General features: G+C 46.0%; 1 protein-coding gene across 2 annotated transcripts in view; it reads left to right on the top strand.

Annotated features, from left to right (window-relative positions):
• CPNE9 (copine family member 9) overlaps positions 1 to 19,432 on the top strand; it is a 350,416-nt gene that overhangs the window by 222,478 nt on the left and 108,506 nt on the right. The window lies entirely within an intron of this gene.

Raw genomic sequence — 19,432 nt, 5'->3', positions numbered from 1 at the left:
ACTTTCTCTCTCTCTCTCTCTCTCTCTCTCTCTCTCTCTCTCTGTCTCCACATTCTCTCTCTTCTCATTCTCTCTCTCTCCTCCTTCTCTTTCTTTCCTCATTTTCTCTCTCCCCTTGTTCTCTCTCTCTCTCTATCCTCATTCTCTCTCTCATCGTTCTCTCGCTCTCCCCCCTCTCTCTCCTCTTGTTCTCTCTCCCTCCTCTCTCTACCTCTTAGCTATCTATCTCCTCATTCTCTCTCTCCTCGTGTTCTCTCATGCGCTCCTCATTCTCTCTCTCTCCTTGATTGCTTTATTTGTTCTCTCTCTCTCTCTTCTCATTCTCTCTCCTTGTTATCTTTCTCTCCTCATTCTCTCTCTGTCTCTCTCTCTTCTCGTTCTCTCTCTCCTCTCCTTGTTCTCTCTCTCCTTGTTCACTTTCTTCTTTCACTCTCTATCTCTCCTCTTTCTCTCTCTTCTCATGTTCTCTCTTTCTATCTCTCCAATTTCTCAGTCTCTCTCTCCTCTCTCCCCTCCCCCTCTATCTTTCTCTCTCTCTCTCTCTCTCTCTCTCTCTCTCTCTCTCTCTCTCCTCTTTCTTTCCTCTTTCTCTCTCTCTCCTCATTCTCTCTCTCTCTCCTTGTTTACTTTCTTCTTTCTCTCTCTTCTCATATTCTCTCTTTCTATCTCTCCCATTTCTCAGTCTCTCTCTCTCTCTCTCTCTCTCTCTCTCTCCATCTCTCCTCTTTCTCTCTCTTCTCATGTTCTCTCTTTCTACCTCTCCCATTTCTCAGTCTCTCTCTCCTCTCTCCCCTCCCCCCCTCTCTCTCTCTCTTTTTCTCTCTCACTCCTCTTTCTTTCCTCTTTCTCTCTCTCTCTCCTCATTCTCTCTCTCACTTTTATAAAAAATTACCTTTCCTTTCAATCTGCAGTTTTGTGATTTTCTGTAAAATGCAATGTGGCCTACTTGGGGGCCACAGATGGTTTACAGAACTCCCCTCAGCAATGTAATTTTCTGCTTGTATGATTAGCTCACTGGTTTTCCCAGAAATCTACACTAGAATACAATTCCGATTTTTGGCATCCCCTGCAACAAAAATTTTATTTTTGGTTAGATACTCCCAATGAGAAATCACATCTAAAGGGATGCAGACTCTGCCACTTCCCTCACTAGATCTCTGAAAATGCAGCGGCTATTTGATAATGATAAAATCGCTCCCATTCTCATTCACTTGGACACAGACAAACAAACAGCTATTTGTTAGAATAATAAAAGATAGGAATCTGCAACAAAATTTGTTATTTGTTAAAATCCCTGCAATGTACATAGATCACCTAGAGGGAAATGTTTTTCTTTGTCAAAAAAGTGGAGTTACTCTTTAACCCCCCTGGTGGTATTCCCGAGTCTGGCTCGGGGTGGAATTTCAGAACCAAAAGCGGTAACCCCGAGCCAGACTCGGGATCGCCTTGCAGCATCCACAGGCAGGGAATTACTTACCTTGTCCCTGGATCCTGCAATGCCTCTCCGCTGTGTGATCGAGCGGTGTCCTCGCTCGATTCACACAGTGCCTGTGTGCCGCCGAGCTCCGTTCCCTGCGACGTTACGACGCACAGGGGCGGAGATCGGCGCCAAATTAAAAAAGTAAATAAACACATTACATACAGTATACTGTAATCTTACAGTACTGTATGTAAAAAATACACAACATACACACACCCTTTGTCCCTAGTGGTCTGCCCAGTGTCCTGCATGCACTTTTATATAATAAAAACTGTTCTTTCTGCCTGGAAACTGGAGATTGTCCATAGCAACCAAAAAGTGTCCCTTTATGTCAAAAGTGGTTTTAGAGCAGCTAGAAAACAGCGATAATCAATTATAATCACTTGCAGAATTGAACGATAGCGTTTTGTGGGGAAATTCGTCATCAAAAAATAAAAGTAATGACAGCGACAATTCTGCAACTGAGCATTTGATTTGATTACATTATTGAATCATTTTTATTATAATTATATTATTATTTGAAATAATTATTTATAGTTACCGTATTTATCGGGGTATACCGCGCGCCTTCGTATAACGCTCACCCCAACCTTAGAAAGGTAGTTTAAGGAAAAAAAGAAAGCTTACATTTTTGCCCTGCGTCCATCGGCGGCCTTGTCCGGCGTCCGTCTGCGGCCTTGCGCGGGGTCCATCCAGCCTTGTGGGTGTCCGTCTGCGGCTTCCTTGCGCGGAGTCCGTCCAGCCTTGTGGGTGTCCGTCTGCGGCTTCCTTGCGCGGGGTCTGTCCAGCCTTGTGGGTGTCCGTCTGCGGCTTCCTTGCGCGGGGTCCGTCCAGCCTTGTGGGTGTCCGTCTGCTGCTTTGGAGGTGTCCGGGTTGCAGCGGTGTTTGTTTTTGGATTTGGCGCCGAGAGGAAACGAATTTCCTGTGTGTTCGGCTCCTCTCGGCTTGCCTTGGCTCCTCTTGCGTGGCTGCGGGCGGAGCCGAGCATGGCCGAGCCTAGCCGAGTGCGCAGTACACTCGGCTCTAGGCTGCGGTGGGCGGAGCCGAGCGTGGCCGAGCCTAGCCGAGTGCGCAGTACACTTAGCTCTAGGCTGCGGCGGGCGGAGCCGAGTGTGGCCGAGCCTAGCCGAGTACACTCGGCTCGGCTCTAGGCTGCGGCGCTCAGAGACACAGAGACAGCGAGGATCGGCGTATATCGCGCACCCACAATTTTCTCCTGATTTTAAGGGGAAAAAAGTGCGCGGTATACACCGATAAATACAGTATTTATTATATTATAATTCATGATTTTGTTTTTCAAATTTTATTATACCGGGATGTCTACTAGACTCTTGTTTGGACAGATTTAAGTGAGTTATTGCTAAGAATTGCAGGCGTACCATGTAAAATAATAATACCGCTTTCAGCACCTAAAATCTGAAATAATCGTACCGCCAGGGAGGTTAAGCAAGAATCTGAATATCCTGTCTAAGATTATTCTGTATTCTGCCAATTTTATAAAAATGTTACTTTTATCTCCTTCGTTTTATACCGAGTCTGACTCAAATCTTCAGTTCCAGCAGAAAAAAAAAAACGTTTTTAATCAGCAGAGGAACGCAGAATAATCTTGTCGTCATTGTACAGTAGTCATTAAGTAAGTTCTTCTCTCACGTACATTGGGCTGTAGATCCCTCTTGAACATTCTGGCACAGAAGCCTTTTGTAATATTTTATAATGACAGATCGCTCGGAGGATCATGGGTAGAGCCTGGTGCCAACATGTGCCCGCTTTGTAAAGAGACAGATCTGATGCTCCCTGCAGGCGGAGGATTAACATCCTTGCACAGACACAAACTGCTCTATATTTATCAAATAATACTGAGGGTGTCATTAGGATGCCTAGTTACTGAGCACGGCTGAGATGCAATTTATCAGGATCGTTATTTGCTAAAAACTCCTTTATTCTGCGGCTTAGCGTCTTCCTCAAGTGGGGTTACTCCCCATTGTTTTGCCGTTGGATTGTTATTTCTTCTGAGCATTTATGCTCCCATCAGACACGTCTAGATGTCTTCAACCACTTCAATACCGGGCATTTTCACCCCCTTCCTGCCCAGGCCAATTTTTAGTTTTCAGCGCTGTCGCACTTTGAATGACAATTGCGCGGTCATGCAACACTGTACCTAAACAAAATCTTTATTAGGTAGATTCACAGAGAACAGCTTAAACTTACGGCGGTGTAGCTTAGCGTGTTTAGGCTACGCCGCCGTAAGTTAGCTAGGCAAGTACATGATTCTCAATGTACTTGCCTGCTAAGTTACGACGGCCTAGCCTAAATAGTCGGGCGTAAGGGCGCCTAATTCAAATGTGTTGGGGGGGGGGGCGTGTTTAATGTTAATGAGGCTTGACCTCACGTTTTTTTTTTACTGCGCATGCGCCGGGCGCCTACATTTCCCAGTGTGCATTGCGGCTAAGTACGCCGCACGGGCCTATTGATTTTGACGTGGACGTAAACTACGTAAATCCCAATTCGCGGACGACTTACGCAAACGACGTAAAAAAATCAAATTTCGACGTGGGAACGGCGACCATACTTAACATTACTATTCCACTAGGGCCTAGCTCTAACTTTACGCGGCCTATCTCTTACGTAAACGGCGTAAAAGTACTGCGTCGGCCGGGCGTACGTTCGCGAATCGGCGTATCTACTAATTTGCATAATCTACGCCGACCGCAATGGAAGCGCCACCTAGCGGCCATCCAAAATATTGCAATCTAAGATAGGACGGCGCAAGCCGTCGTATCTTAGATATGTTTAAGCGTATCTCTGTTTGAGCATACGCTTAAACATAAGTCGGCATAGATTCTGAGTTAGGTCAGCTTATCTACTGATAAGCTGGCCTAACTCTTTCTGAATCTACCTATGTGTTTTTTTTCCCCCCACAAATAGAGCTTTCGTTTGGTGGTATTTGATCACCTCTGCTGTTTTTATTTTTTGCGCTATAAACAAAAGAAGAGCGACAATTGCTCTATTTGTGGGAACAAAATTATAAAAAAAATTGTTTGGGTACAGTGTAGCATGACCGCGCAATTGTCATTCATACAGCGCTGAAAGCTGAAAATTGGCCTGGGCAGGAAGGGAGTGTAAGTGCCTGGTATTGAAATGGTTAAATCAAATCCACCCTGCTGAAAAGCCATTATTAATAATGAAAACTATGATTTACAAGCTGCTTTACTACATCCAGTCTACCAAAAAAAAAGAAGCTGAGAAAGGTGGAGTCCTCCTTTAAGGCAGCTCCCAATTCTCCAGGAGTGTTTTACTCTCATGTCCGCGGGGCACAGAGAAGCCTTTTTTCTGCTTTTTAAGAGACTTGAAGGCAGCGAGCGCGGCGGATATCCACATTTTACCGGTCGGCTGAGCCATTCATCGCTATAACATCTGTTTCCCAAACCTTCCTTCTGCTCCAGTTATTAATGTCATTCTTAAGCACGATTCTCCTCCATAATTTAAATAAAAGGCCCAGTCAGGTGTATCTTCATCCTGGAATCATTGCAGATGCCTCATCGGGTCACAGTAACTGCTTCGGCGCCGTACCGCCATATAGGGAGGGGCCACGGGGACTGCGAAAGGCGGAAAAGCAGCTCCATCCTTTACACAATTCTGGCAAATGTCATATCACCTGGAAGGTCTGGAAATTCATCATTTATATATAAAAAAATGGAATGACTTTTCTCCATGTACCAACCTTGCACAGTGTAAGATTTTAGAGCCTGGGCACCCCTGATACTGCGTACAGCCGCCCATAGACATGGTGAAGACGACTGTATGCAGCTCTGCGCCGCTACTTGTGTAGAATGTTTTACTTGTGTGAAATGGTACAATTGTGATACAAGTCATAGGGCCAGATTCACAGTCAGCTTACGCCGCGTAAGTTCTGTGATGCGCCGTCGTATCTATGCGCCGTATTCAGGGAACAGGATACGCCTGAATTTTGCCAAGATACGACCCACGTAAGTCTCCTACGCCGTCGTATCTTGGATGCATATTTACGCTGGCCGCTAGGGGGCGCTTCCGTTGATTTACGTGTCGAATATGTAAATGAGCTAGATATGCCGATTCACGAACGTACTTGTGCCCGTCGCAGTAAGCTACGCCGTTAACATAAGGCGCACGTCCGGCGTAAAGTTACCCCTGCTATATGAGGCGCAGCCAATGCTAAGGTATGGACGACGGAACAGCCGTCGGATTTTACGTAGTTTACGTAAGTCGTACGTGAATGGGGCTGGTCGTAGGTTCCGTTCACGTCGTTGTCATTGAGCCATCATATCTTAGGGCGTAAATTCAACGTGATTCTGCGCATGCCCTCGCATACGCCGTTCGTACGGCGCTTCATTTACATGGGGTCACGATTTATTTTAATACAACACGCCCACTACCAGCCTACTTTGAATTAGGTGGGCTTACGATGGCCCATTTACGCTACGCCGCCGTAACTTAGAGAGCAAGTGCTTTGTGAATACTGTACTTGCCTCTCTATGTTACGTCGGCGTAGCGCATATGAGATGCGCTACGCCCGCACAGAGATACGCCGATCTCTGTGAATCTGGCCCAGTGTGTACCGTATATACTCGAGTATAAGCCAACCTGAATATAAGCCGAGGCACCTAATTTTACCACAGAAAACTGGAAAAACGTATTGACTCGAGTATAAGCCTAGGGAGAGAATGCAACAGTTACTGTAAGTGGAAAAGAGGGTCAACAATGCCCATTTGCCACCTCACTGTGCCCATTTGCCGCCTCACTGTGCCCATTTGCAGCTTCACTGTGCCCATTTGCAGCCTCACTGTGCCCATGTACCTTATCCGCCGTGTCAGTATTGATGAGGAGGGAAGGAAACCTGATTACGCTGTACATAGTCGCCTCTGATTCACAGCCGGGCTGTATGTATAGGAAGTCCGCGTTGTCCACTGTAACAAAGCTCTGCCTTCTCCTCCTCCTCATCTGATGTTAAAGTGGTTGTAAACCCTTTACAACCACTTAAACCTACAGGTAAGCCTAGATTAAGACTTGCCTGTAGGTGCAACAAATATCTCCTAAACCTCCACGGTTTAGGAGATAGTTACTAAAATCACAGACGCAGCTGTCTACGGCGCATGCGCCGTAGACAGCGGCGCAGGTGCACTGTAGCATGCCGTTCTTGATTGAGGCCAATCACAGTGCCGGAGCCGTTAACCCCCGGGCAAGATGTCGGCTGCCCGAGCGTTGGAAGAGAATGGCTGCGGGGGCTTCGATCTGAGGTGAGTATTACATAATGAGCTAGTATGCTATGCATACTAGCTCATTATGCCTTTGTCTTGCAGGTGGTGTTTTTTTTTTTTACACAGTGATCTACTCATAGGTACTCATAGGTATTGCATTAGGGCAGGGATATGCAATTAGCGGACCTCCAGCTGTTGCAGAACTACAATTCCCATGAGGCATAGCAAAACTCTGACAGCCACAAGCATGAACCCAGAGGCTGAGGCATGATGGGACTTGTAGTTTTGCAACAGCTGGAGGTCCGCTAATTGCATATCCCTGCATTAGGGTGTGCACCCCAAAGCTCAAACACAAACCGTTAGGGGGCGTTTGTGAAATATCAGGGGTCTAAACAGGGGGAATCTGCGCCACACATAGTGATTAGGGTGTGCCCAGGCACATCTGGCACACCTTGTGTGCACACTTATGATAATACTATACGCTGTCAAGGAGTTAAAAGTGTGCATAACAATGTGTGTACAGTGTGCTGCTTTTTACTAATTATCTCTCCTTCTGTACAGAGCTCTGTGTTGTTTACCAACACAGAGCTATGGGCAGTGACGATCAGCAGGTCCCGGGTGTGAATCATTGCCCCGGGTTTTACTGACAAGCCCCCCGCTGTGTACAATCACAGCGGGAGCCAGGCGTAGGGGGTCGTGCCCTAAACCTGGAAGTAGGCGGCGACTTACGCCGCTTTGCCTACAGCGGACGCTCACCTACAGTACATTGCAGGTGGGTGGGTGGCAAGCGGATATACATAGTTACAATGCTCCAAGCAGGGCTGATCCTAGGCAGGTGCGTGGGGTGCAGTGCACCCAGGCGCCACAGAGGTGGGGGCACTTTCTTGGCCAAGCCCGTCCCCCCTCCCTCCTTCTGTCAGAGGAGCAGAGCGAAGCAGCAGGTGTCTCTGTGTGGAGAGAGACCAGCCGTGCAGTGACGTCGCTGGGGGGCTCCTTGTTCATGTTAGGGGAGCATCTCTGTGTTTGAGTCATTGCCAGAAACATGTGTAAAGGGGAGGAGTTGGTAAAGATGACCACGCCCATGTGGGGGCGCCAGAAATATTTCTGCACCCAGGCGTCTGTGACCCTAGGATCGGCCCTGGCTCCAAGCTGGACCAATGTAACCATGTAAAATATTCATACCTGGAATTCTTCTTTAGGCTTCTTACTAATGTCAGTTGTGACCGTTTCTCTTTAATGAGATGCCGTGCAGATCCATTTAATTGTACAGATCTCAGGCATTCCCTGAAGCTTCGTGCCATTTAATGTCTGTATTTTGAGGCGAAGGAGGAGATATTTGTATTGCCAGCGTCTGCTTTGTATTGTCAAGACGCCGTGTTTACTTCCACTCCGCCGTCCCCGAGCGCAGCTGCCTGCAGGTAAAAATAGCGTAGTCAAATATTGATAGGTTGCCCTTAGCGTTGGAGACACAAAGTAAACTACCTTAACTTCTGCTGGAGGGCAAACAAAGGTCATTTAGAAGGGCGCTTTCTTTCTTCTTTTTTTTTTGGCAGAACTTGAAACTTAAAATAATTGTAAACCCTTAGATATGAAGGGACTATACACAGAGATAAAACAAAACTTCCTACATAAGTTGTATCTGTTTATCTGTAATCTTCTATTCTCTACAGCCCTTCAAAGTTCAGAATATATAAAACTTGTCTGAGAGTTCAGAAAAAAAGGGGGCGGAGAGGTGAAGTTACACTCTGCAGAGCTCAGTGAGGAGAGCTCTGAGAGCTGATTGGAGGGAAGAGACACTCCCCCATTTCACACAGGAACAGAGCTGAAGCTGTCAAGCTGGAGGTCCCTCCCTGTCACCTTTTTTCTTTCGATGTCAGGAAAACTTGTCAGAAGTGATTCATGCTGATAGCAGAGGAAAATTGTTAAAGATGGGTGCTCATCTACGTTAACTGATTTCTGGGCATAGGGTACAAAAAAAAAGCTAATTTTGATTGGGTATGATTGGGAGGGCTTGATTTTGCCCAGAGGTGGAGATGGGCTCGGAGATCGATTGTACTTGCAGACACCACAGGGTGACAGTAGTTGCAGCTGCCTCATCTGCTGCTTGTTGGGGAATATGAGACCCTGTATGAACCGATGGCATGTCATGCACTGACAGCTGCTGTATGTGGAAGCAATTTGCTGCGGGCAGCTGTTAAAATTCAAAGTGCAATTAAATACGCAGCTTAGCGTCCACAGCTGTCAATCAGGATGTCGCCTGTCAAAAGCAACCTGCAGTTTCCCATAGGTCTGTGAACTGTCATCCTTGGTCAGAGTGTCATAATCATGTCTTGTTATTACATACTATTGGGTACAATTCGTATGGCAAAACATCAGACCTTGTTCCTGAAATGTGGATGTGGCCAGTGGTGGACAGTTTTTGGAGTTCAACTTCAAGATCCCTTTCACACTGGGGTGGTTTGCAGGCGCTATTGCGCTAAAAATAGCGCCTGCAAACCGACCTGAAACAGCGGCTTCTGATTCTCCAGTGTGAAAGCCCCGAGGGCTTTCACACTGGAGCGGTGCGCTAGCAGGACCGCTCCAAAAGTCCTGCTAGCAGTATCTTTGAAGATACCATTGATCTGTGATCCGAACGGGTCGCCGCTTTCGGATCGGCACACCACGCAATCCGTGGATTGCGGCCATAGGAAAGGCTGCGGCTTCGGCCTAGCTCCGGAGCGGCGGCAATCTTGGTACACCCAGCGGCGGCCTAGGTGAGCTCCCCAGAGCGGCGCGCTGATGAGGAGATGTGGATATTACAGTGGGGGAGATGTCTGTGGATATTACAGTGGGGGGAGATGTCTGTGGATATTACAGTGGGGGAGAATATGTGGATATTACAGTGGGGGAGATCTCTGTGGATATTACAGTGGGGGAGATGTCTGTGGATATTACAGTGGGGGAGATGTCTGTGGATATTACAGTGGGGGAGATGTCTGTGGATATTACAGTGGGGGAGATCTCTGTGGATATTACAGTGGGGAGATGTCTGTGGATATTACAGTGGGGGAGAGGTCTGTGGATATTACAGTGGGGAGATTTCTGTAGATATTACAGTGGAGGAGATGTCTGTGGATATTACAGTGGGGGAGATGTCTGTGGATATTACAGTGGGGGAAGATGTCTGTGGATATTACAGTGGGGGAGATGTCTGTGGATATTACAGAGGGGGAGAATATGTGGATATTACAGTGGAGGAGATGTCTGTGGATATTACAGTGGGGAGATGTCTGTGGATATTACAGAGGGGGAGAATATGTGGATATTACAGTGGGGAGATGTCTGTGGATATTACAGCGGGGGGAGATGTCTGTGGATATTACAGTGGGGGAGATGACGTGGATATTACAGTGGGGGAGATGTCTGTGGATATTACAGTGGGGGAGATGTCTGTGGATATTACAGTGGGAGAGATGTCTGTGGATATTACAGTCGGGAGATGTCTGTGGATATTACAGTGGGGGAGATATCTGTGGATATTACAGTGGGGAGATGTCTGTGGATATTACAGTGGGGGAGATATCTGTGGATATTACAGAGGGGGGATGTCTGTGGATATTACAGTGGGGGGATGTCTGTGGATATTACAGTGGGGGGATGTCTGTGGATATTACAGTGGGGGGATGTCAGTGGATATTACAGTGGGGGAGATGTCTGTAGATATTACAGTAGGGATATGTCTGTGGATATTACAGTGGGGAAATGTCTGTGGATATTACAGTGGGGGGGAGATGTCTGTGGATATTACAGAGGGGGAGATGTCTGTGGATATTACAGTGGGGGAGATGTCTGTGGATATTTCAGTGGGGGGAGATGTCTGTGGATATTACAGTGGGGGAGATGTGGATATTACAGTGGGGGAGATGTGGACATTTCAGTGGGGACTATATATGGTGGTGATCCGGAAAATTATCCGATCCGTGACTCTGGTCCAAGGAACGATCCGAACCGTGAGTTTTTTGATCCGTTGCACCCCTACTTCCCATTGAAAGCAATGGGAAACCGCGGCTATACCGCCAGCAACACGCCTCTGCAGAGGCGCATTGCGGGCGGTATTAACCCTTTTTCGGCTGCTAGCTGCGAGTAAAACCACACCGCTAGCGGCCGACTACCGCCGCAATTTCGACAGTAAAGTGCCACTAAAAATAGCAGCGCTTTACCGCCACCGCACCTCCCGCCCCAGTGTGAAAGGGGCCTAAGGTGCACTTTAAGGTTGCAAAGCAAAACAAATAGTTATTTTCTCCTGCTACCCCATTTTATATGATATACCTGCATTGTAAGCGATTTGATGCATAATGCAGAAAGGTCAAACAGCTTGAGGTAAAGAAAGATTCATCTGTGACCGTTCCCGTCTGGGCTCAGGCCTCAGCCAGAGCGAGAGATAGAGACCCGCACAGCTATCAGCAAAACATCTAAATGAATGGAAAGCGGACAAGAAAGTGCAGCGAACCGAGCGGCAGCATTTCCCAGGACACACAGCAAAATGACATCAGTATCACGCTGAAATCTATCAAGAGCTATTGGAGTGAACAGAGCAAGAAAAGGCCACCAGTGATGCTTTAACGAGAAACTTCAGTCTCCCGGGAGCAGCGGCTGAATACCTGAAAATAGCCAATCTCCAAGTGTCTGGAACTGGCGCGTTTTCCACTTTCCAAGCGGACTGCAGGGGTGACGGCAAGCAGGCTAGAAAATATGGGCCATTACAAGGAAACGACACTTATGCACCCCAGAAAAGAAAACATTCCAGATGCCTTCTATGAAGTTCCAGGGCAAAGATCCTTTCGCATCCAAGAGAAAAAGAAAAGGCCAAAATGCACCCCTAATGAGATGTGAATGGCAGCAAAGGTTGCAGGTCCTGCCCTTTTCGTGCCCCATCCCACTGAAGTGCCCAAGGCCCCTTGCTTCTGCCTACCCCTTGGTCCAGCCTTGCCTACATGTGCTGACAGTTTACCTAGATGTGTACTGTACCTTCTTTTAAACACTTAGGGCCAAATTCATAAAGACTTACGACGGGCGTATCAGTAGATACGCCGTCGTAAGTCCGAATCCGCACCGTCGCAACTTTAAGCGTATGCTCAAACTGAGATACGCTTAAATGTTGCTAAGATACGGCCGGCGTAAGTCTCCTACGCCGTCGTATCTTAACTGCATATTTACGCTGGCCGCTAGGGGCGTGTACGCTGATTTACGCCTAGAATATGTAAATCAGCTAGATACGCCTATTCACGAAGGTACGCCCGGCCGTCGCAGTAAAGATACGCCGTTTACATAAGGGATTTTCAGGCGTAAAGATAAACCACCAAAAAGATGGCGCAGCCAATGTTAAGTATGGACGTCGGAAACGCGTCAAATTTTTCAAGTTTTACGTCGTTTGCGTAACTCGTCCGTGAATGGGGCTGGCCGTAAGTTACGTTCACGTCAAAAGCATTGACGATTTGCCGACGTGATTTGGAGCATGCGCACTGGGATACGTCCACGGACGGCGATTGAAACGTCATTTACGTGGGGTCACACCTAATATACATGAAACACACCCACAGCTTCAACATTTGAATTAGGCGGGCTTACGCCGGCCCTAATACGCTACGCCGCCTGAACTTTGGCCGCAAAATCTTTGAGAATACCATACTCGCCTCTCAAAGTTACGGCGGCGTAGCGTATAGGAGATACGCTACGCCCGCCTAAAGGTATGTGAGTCTAGCCCATAAAGTAGAATTCCACCCAAAAATGGAACTTCTGCTTTTTGGATTCCTACCCCCCTCCGGTGTCACATTTGGCACCTTTCAGGGGGGAGGAGGGAGCAGATACCTGTGTAATCCAGGTATTTGCTCCCACTTCCGGGCATAGATCACCGCAGTGACCGCAGTGACCTACGCCACGTCCAGCGCCTACTTCGCCGTCCCAGAAGACAGCAGGGACCAGTGGGAGCGCGCAACATGACTCGCACATGCGCAGTAGGGAACCAGGAAGTGAAGCCGCAAGGCTTCACCTCCTGATCCCCTTACTGAAGATGGCGGGCGGCAGCATCCGCGAGACCCGAGAGACAAATCGGCTTCGGGACCCGACATCGCAGGCGCCCTGGACAGGTAAGTATCCTAATATTAAAAGTCAGCAGCTGCAGTATATGTAGCTGCTAACTTTTTAATATATATTTTTTTTTCGGCGGAACTCCACTTTAAGGCCTGAAATGATTTGCCCCCCTTAATGACCAGGGGGCAGATCCACAAAAGAATTACGCCGGCGTATCTCTAGATACGCCGCGTAATTTCAAATTTTGCGCGTCGTATCTTTGTTTTGTATCTACAAAACAAGATACGTCTGCATCTCGGATCGATCCGACAGGCGTACGTCTTAGTACGCCGTCGGATCTTAGGTGCATTTTTTCGGCGGCCGCTAGGTGGCGTTTCCGTAGAATTCCGCGTCGAGTATGCAAATTAGCTTGTTACGGCGATCCACGAACGTACGTCCGGCCGGCGCATTTTTTTACGTTGTTTGCGTTCGGCTTTTTCTGGCGTATAGTTACCCCTACTATTATGAGGCGTACTCAATGTTAAGTATGGCCGTCGTTCCCACGTCGGCTTTTGAATTTTTTACGTCATTTGTGTAAGTCGTTCGCGAATAGGGATTTGCGTAGAATGACGTCACCGTCGTAAGCATTGGCTTGTTCCGGTTTAATTTCGAGCATGCGCACTGGGATACCCCCACGGACGGCGCATGTGCCGTTCAAAAAAAAACACGTTTACATCGGGTCACGACGTATTTACATAAAACACGTCCCCATCACATCGATTTGAATTCAGCGCCCTTACGCCGCCAAAGATACACTACGCCGCCGTAACTTACGGCGCGCATTCTTTGAGGATTCGAAAAAAAAAAAATTACGGCGGCGTAGTGTATCTTAGATACGCTGCGCCCGGCGGAGATATGCGCCGAGGTACGTGAATCTGCCCCCAGGTTTTTTGCTTCTTTGGTCACAGTTTCTCCCCCCAGTCAGCAGGAGAACTCTGATTGGCTGAGAGTTCTGCCCCTGTCTTTTTCAATTTTAGAGGTGCTGCGCAAAAGATTACAGATGCTGATTGCTTTGCAACACAGATTGAGGTATTTATTCTAGCTATATGTAAAAAATATTAATGATTATGTAAAGATTACATAACTGGATTAAATTGTGTTTTTCCGTATTTGCCTGGAGTTTAGCTTCAGGTCCCATCTCAAGTGACAAATGAAAGAGAATTCCAAGTACCAGAGGAGATAATGAGGAAGGATAAGATGTTTGCAAATGAAGCGTGTTCTAATGAAATGTCAGCCCACGTGATGCACTTTTTCAATTTTGTTTTTCATTTTCTGAAGTGCAAAAAGCAAAAACAAGATATAACCACTTTCCTACCGGGCACTTATACCCCCTTCCTGCCCAGGCCAATTTGCAGCTTTCAGCGCTGTCAATTGCGTGGTCGTGCAACACTGTACCCAAATTACATTTTTATGATTTTTTTACAAACAATTATGCCGCGTACACACGATCGGTTCGTCTGATGAAAACAATCTGATGGACCGCTTTTCATCAGACGAACCGATCGTGTGTGCGCCCCATCGGTTTTTTATCCATCGGTGAAAAAACTAGGAACTTGTTTTAAAATTATCTGATGGTTAAAAAAACGATAGAAAAAAACAATCGTCTGTGGGCACGTCCATCGGTTAAAAATCCACGCATGCTCAGAATCAAGTCGATGCATGCTCGGAAGCATTGAACTTCATTTTTCTCAGCACGTCGTTGTGTTTTACGTCACCGCGTTCTGACATGATCGTTTTTTTAACCGATGGTGTGTAGGCGCGACTGATGAAAGTCAGCTTTATCGGATATCTGATGAAAAAATCCATCAGACCGTTTTCATCGGATGAACCGATCATGTGTACAGGGCATTAGAGCTTTCTTTTTGTGGTATTTATTCATCACTGGGTTTTTTATTTCTTTGTTAAACAAACCCGATCGTGTGTGGGCCCCATAGGTTATTTAACCATCGGTTAAAAAAAAGGCAACTTGTTTTAAAATTAACCGATGGATTCCTAACCGATAGGACAAAACCGATCGTTAGTAGGCACAACCATTGGTTAAAAATCCACGCATGCTCAGAATCAAGTCGACGCATGCTTGGTGTGTAGGCATGACTGAGCATGAGTCAGCTTCATTGGTTAACCAATGAAAACAGTCCATCAGTCAGTTCTTATCGGATGGACTGATCGTGTGTACGCGGCATGATAGGTGGCACTGCTGGGCACTGATGAGGCTGTTCTGATAGGTGGCACTGATGAGGCTGCTCTGATAGGTGGCACTTATGGGCACTGATAGGTGGCACTGATGAGGCTGCTCTGATAGGTGGTACTAATGGGTACTGATAGGTGGCTCTGATGGCCACTGGTATGTGGCAGTGATAGGCAACACTGATAGGTGACACTGATGATGAGGCACGAATAGGCACTAATTGGCAGCACTGATAGGTGGCACTGGTGGGCACTGATTAGCAGTACTGATTAGAAACATTAGGTGGCACTGGTGGGCCCTGATTAGCAGTACTGATAGGAACTGGTAGGTGGCACTGGTGGGCAAAATTCATTCCAATACATAACTTAAAGTGGTTGTAAACCCCACTTTTTGACTTTTACCTACAGGTAAGCCTATAATAAGGCTTATCTGTAGGTATAAAGAATATCTCCTAAACCTGTACGGTTTAGGAGATATTCCCCCCCGCAATGCGCCGCTGATTGCAGCGGCGCATGCGCAGCGGGGATCCTCGGCTAAAGGACCGGCAGCCGCCGGACCTTGCCGAATTGAAGTCTCCCGCTCCAGCCAATCACAGCGCTGGAGCGGCGATACCCGGAAGACACGCCGGAGCAAGATGACATCTCGCTCGGCGTGGACCAGGTAAGTTCTAAGTATTTCATAATGAGCTAGTATGCGGTGCTTACTAGCTCATTATGGCTTTTCCTTTACAGGTGTAAAAAAAAAAAAAAATGTACAGGGTATACAACCGCTTTAAGCACAAATAAAGAAATAATTTTACCAGCCAAATGATTTGTAAATGTGCATACTCCCCCCTTTCCTGCTGAGCTCTATGACTGATGACCATAAGGGAGATGGTCTTACAATTCTGCTGTCTTCATGCCACCACCTCTGCCTGTTCTTGATCTAATAATAAATCTTACGTTCTTGGTGACAGCGCCTCAGGCGCTGGATGTCATTTAAACCCACCTATTCCATTTATCAGAACAGGCACTCCTACTGCTAGTCTGATTTTAACTTTCATCTCATGCATAGCAGCTCAGTATTAAATTACATTTCAGGTAATTAGACTAGCTGAATTGCAAAAAAACATAATTTCATGACTTTCAACGTAATGGAGCAAACCCTGAATGACACTTAATTTGCTAAAGAACTCAAAAACAATTACATTCTTCTTTTAATTAAATACTTTTCACGCCTTTTTCATCCTTTGCTGCATATCAACATTGCTATGTTGCCCCTTCCTGCCTAAATGCAGGGCTGCTGATAGAAATCAAGGGGCCCTGTACAGATTATCTGACAATCTCCCCCAGAAAATATTAAAGCTATATTTCACAAAAAAATACAAAAAAAAACTATTAGCAGACACAAATACAACATAACTCAGAGAATTCCTGCTAATAAGTTAAAGCGTAATTCCAACATCAATTCAAAAATGTTCTTAAACAATTCAAAAGTTTATATACTGTATTTATTGGCGTATAACACTCACTTTTTTACCCTAAAAATAGAGGGTAAACTGTGCCTGCGTGTTATACGCAGGGGGCTGCGTATAACACCCCCCGTACATGCGGCGGTCGGTAAGCCTCGGGGAGCGATCCGGGACGACGGCGCGGCTATTCGTTTATAGCCGCCCCGTCGCGATCGCTCCGCGGAGCTGAAGAACGGGGAGAGCCGTATGTAAACACGGCTTCCCCGTGCTTCACTATGTCGGCGCATCGATCGAGTGATCCCTTTTATTAGGGAGACTCGATCGATGGTGTCAGTCCTACAGCCACACCCCCCTACAGTTGTAAACACACACAAAGTGAACCCTAAATGTTACAGCGCCCCCTGTGTTTAACTCCCAAACTGCAACTGTCATTTTCACAATAAAGAATGCAATTTAAATGCATTTTTTGCTGTGAAAATGACAATGGTCCCAAAAATGTGTCAAAATTGTCCGAAGTGTCCGCCATAATGTCGCAGTCACGAAAAAAATCGCTGATCGCCGCCATTAGTAGTAAAAAAAATTAAAATGCAATAAAACTATCCCCTATTTTGTAAACGCTATAAATTTTGCCAAACCAACCGATAAACGATTATTGCGATTTTTTTTTACCAAAAATAGGTAGAAGAATACATATTGGCCTAAACTGAGGGGAAAAAAAAGTTATATATGTTTTTGGGGGATATTTATTATAGCAAAAAGTAAAAAATATAGAATTTTTTTCAAAATTGTCGCTCTATTTTTGTTTATAGCGCAAAAAATAAAAACCGCAGAGGTGATCAAATACCACCAAAAGAAAGCTCTATTTGTGGGGAAAAAAGGACGCCAATTTTGTTTGGGAGCCACGTCGCACGACCGCGCAATTGTCAGTTAAAGCGACGCAGTCCCGATTTGCAAAAGGGGGCCTGGTCCTTTAGCTGCATTTTGGTCCGGGTCTTAAGTGGTTAAGAAATATTTCTGGATGCTGAAAGCACCTTCCCTGCTATTTTTTTTTTTTTTGGTCCAGTATCAGCTGCTTCCCTTCCTATAAATCTAGCATTTGAAATATTTTTATATTATTATCAATAAAGGTATAATGGCTCCATATTACACTCATACCTGTTACGCCATGAGAAAAGGCGCGCTATCCCGGTGTAATTACACTGAATATTGTGTATTTTGATATGTGCAGTGCATTACAGGAGGAGCAGCAGTCCCCAGTCTTTCCCATCTCTATGGAGAAGCGCAGGAAAACACATAATTACTAATCTGTAATTTCCATCTAATTTGTCAGAGAGGATGCAGTTGATGAATCCATTAGTATGGCAGCACAGTAGGAGAGAAAATTCACAGAGATCTCCCTTAGACCAGCACTGTATATGTGTCAGTATTTATGGGTTCCATACTGCGCTGTGGGCTGCGCTCCCTTTCAGCACCTTGGAGAGCGGCTCCGGATAAATAGCAGCTGTGGCTGGCAGGATTCCTAGTAGACGCATACAGAGAATGCCGGAGAGCTTCCCCCACGTCTTTATATCCCTATGGCAAAGTTTTGTATTCTGGGAAATAAATATATGGGTGCAGAGACACTCCTTTGAAGGATTATGTCAAAATAAATTCATTTTCGTCACACTGATTGTGTTGCAGGCGAAGGGTTTTGTTTATTTGTTTCCCCCGTATAAATAGTTTGAATTCCCGTAGCCAAAAGAGCCATCCAATGTTGAAAGGTCTTTAAGAAGACAGATATAATCCCTATTTCTTATGTTGTACAATATTTTTTATCAAATTCGTGCTTTCAGAAAAAAAATACACTAAAATTAATTTTGGTCTAATGGGGACTTCTCCTTTGGTGGTGCCCAAAGTTGCACCGCTTTTGGACTGGCATAGTAAACACCATCAACAATGCTTTTCAAGTAACCGCCTTTCTTGACCCTAAACTGTGCTTATTGGGTATACACTATATGAGGTTATAACGGACAAATATGTCAGAGAGGCGTTGTCCAGAGCACTATTCCAAGCTCGAAAGCTGATCTTGCAACATTGGATCTCTCAAACCTCTCCAACTTTAGAGATGTGGTTAACCAATATGGGATTAACTTTACATCGCAACGCTGTATCATAACCACACCCTGGGATTTATAGTATCATGAAATACGTTTATTTTCCATTCCATGTAGTGCACTAGGTTTATGTCATAGTTGCAATATTTTATCATAGTTTACAACATTTTATTTTTCCATCTATGCAGCATACCCAGCCTGTGATATACGCCTATACCTCGAACGCCACAGTAGAAAGCTCTTGATATTTACTTACAAGTACCCTCCAGTCAGAACTACAAATTAACCTTTCAGATACATTTATCCATGGAGTACAGGGTCCTCTTATAATTTGGCTTTTCTCCAGCTGTGCAATGATCTTCCTTGATGATCACGTCAGTGGTTCTCTCTGGATCATTGAACAATATGTACATGAATGCAGGGTGGCATGGTGATGCACCCTGAAGGTTTGGGGAGCTACAATGGTCTGTACGCACAAGTTATCCTCAGTCTTCCAGGTTTCATGATACCCAGGGTCCATCATCATGAAGACTGAGGACATCTAGTGTCGGCCTTGGTGTGTGCAGTCTATTCCATTATGTTGTGCAACCCTAAGCTTAAACACATATGCCTGTGTGTGCATGTATATATATATATATATATATATATATATATATACACTGACGGTATCAGTAGAGCAGTGGACGGTGTCAGCAGGGCAGTGGATGTTGACAGTAGAGCAGTGGATGGTGTCAGTAGAGTTGTGGACCGTGTCAGTAGAGCAGTGGACGTTGTCAGTAGGGCAGTGGACGGTGTCAGTAGAGCAGTGGACGGTGTCAGTAGAGCAGTGGGCGGTGTCAGTAGAGCAGTGGGCGGTGTCAGTAGAGCAGTGGACGGTGT

Source organism: Rana temporaria, chromosome 7 (assembly GCF_905171775.1).
Source record: "Rana temporaria chromosome 7, aRanTem1.1, whole genome shotgun sequence".
Taxonomy (NCBI): Eukaryota; Metazoa; Chordata; class Amphibia; order Anura; family Ranidae; genus Rana; species Rana temporaria.
This window is presented reverse-complemented; position numbering and strand designations above follow the sequence as displayed.